This window comes from Macrobrachium nipponense, chromosome 16, assembly GCF_015104395.2.
Source record: "Macrobrachium nipponense isolate FS-2020 chromosome 16, ASM1510439v2, whole genome shotgun sequence".
Lineage (NCBI taxonomy): Eukaryota > Metazoa > Arthropoda > Malacostraca > Decapoda > Palaemonidae > Macrobrachium > Macrobrachium nipponense.
Genome location: NC_087209.1, coordinates 58922786 through 58924545, shown reverse-complemented (window position 1 = coordinate 58924545; position 1760 = coordinate 58922786). Strand labels below are relative to the sequence as shown.

The 1760-nt window shown below is 36.4% G+C and overlaps 1 long non-coding RNA gene across 1 annotated transcript in view; it reads left to right on the top strand.

The window, feature by feature from the left end:
• LOC135195443 (uncharacterized) overlaps nt 1–792 on the top strand; it is a 2838-nt gene extending 2046 nt beyond the window's left edge. The window contains exon 4 of the long non-coding RNA XR_010310124.1: nt 617–792. This is a non-coding gene — a long non-coding RNA (uncharacterized LOC135195443). The remainder of the gene's footprint in view (nt 1–616) is intronic.
• Nucleotides 793–1760: the final 968 nt, after the last annotated feature.

Genomic DNA, 1760 nt, shown 5'->3' with positions numbered 1-1760 from the left:
ATCATGTTCGATCACATAGGTAATAGCAATTAGATTATGTTCAATCACATAATAAGCAATTGATCATGTTCCATCACATAGGAAATGGATATTAAATTATGTTCCATCACATACGTAATAGGAATTAGATTATGTTCTATCACATAATAAGCAGTTGATCATGTTCGATCACACAGGAAATAGGAATTACATTATGTTCGATCACATACATAATATGAATGAGATCATGTTGTTCGACCACATAATGCAACCGACTCTTTCTTTACATTGCCTGGAATTTGAATTTGAAGACTGGCTTATAAATTCCATCTTTTAAATATATATTGCTTTTTCCTGTGACACAAAATCTAAAATTTGTTTTCCACGTGATGGTCAGAACGGGTAGAATGAGCCCAGTCAATAACCAATAAAACTTTTGCACTAAACATGTCCTTGCATTATGAACCGATAATATACGCATTAATGTCTGCCCCTCAGTGATATCAAGTAATTATAAATATTAAATCAACGTGTCCTTTAACAATATCTTTGCTAATGAAAAGGTATCCACTTGTTTCCTTGCCATTTACTTCTCTGCTCCTCTCGTGTATGATCCTTCTCTCTTCTCTGCTTTCAGATCAATAGCTGCCATAACTGAAGCTTTAAAAAACGGACCTCCCAAATGTAGCTTCAGACGGAAGAGACTTGTCTTATCATTTAAGTTATTACTTGTATATTATTTTCTGTCGTACGCCCCGTTTCGACTGTCATATAATATCATCCTGCCATAACTGTCCTAATTTGTAAATATATTTAAACATAACATTAAAAAAATTATTGATATCTCCCTTCACCCGGATACCAATTTCTCGACGATTTCGAAGACTGACTTACGGGAGTGAAGGTCGGTCTCTGATCACGATTCAGAAATAGTAGGGCATCGGTACGAAAGATACTACGTCCCTAGAATTAAGAATTCCGGCTGATCTTTGCGCTAGTAAATGCTCTACAAATGTGTGTTACATTTTCATAACAGGATATTTCAAACAAGAAGACGTAAGTAAACAAAGATAAAATTCTTGAATATTTTACGCGAGACAACTAATGAAAGGTAAGAAATTTGGCCGATACTCGGCACATCATAACGTTTCTCAGACCAAATTGCTTTAAGAAATTCCACACAAAACAAGTGTAAGGACTCCACCTAATATTTTAATCATGATGACAACTCCATCTGGAAAAACTCGTCTAAAGAGAGACTGAGATAAAGAGAGAATTTCACCGATGCTTTAAGAGAGACTCGGGTCCTTCAAAAGGGATCATTCTTACTGTTGCAAATAACTCGCAAAGGATCCTAACGATTTTGCAGAATACAAAGTCCTTTTCTTTGAGGGAAACTGAACAGACTTATGATACGAATTTTAACGCGTATTTACAAATACTAAAATGTCCAGTGAACTGTCTCGTTCAACGCGCCCACTTTTCTAAGATGATGGTGCTCTTAGAATCCTCAGGACGCCTGCAGGAAAGTGCAGAATATGTAGGAATTACGAAGTGAAATGACCCCTTACAAAAAATCTCTTGGCAAAGCTGGAGCGACGCGTGACACAGCAGGAATTATAGGACACTGACACGGACCTTGAGAAAAACAGGTCACAATCCTCAGCAAAAAATAAATGAATGAATTAATAAATAAAAACGTTAAACTCCAACTTTGGCGATGACACGCCCTTAACTTCAAATCGAAGATGGTTCAAGATTCGAAAATACAGGAGGAGGCA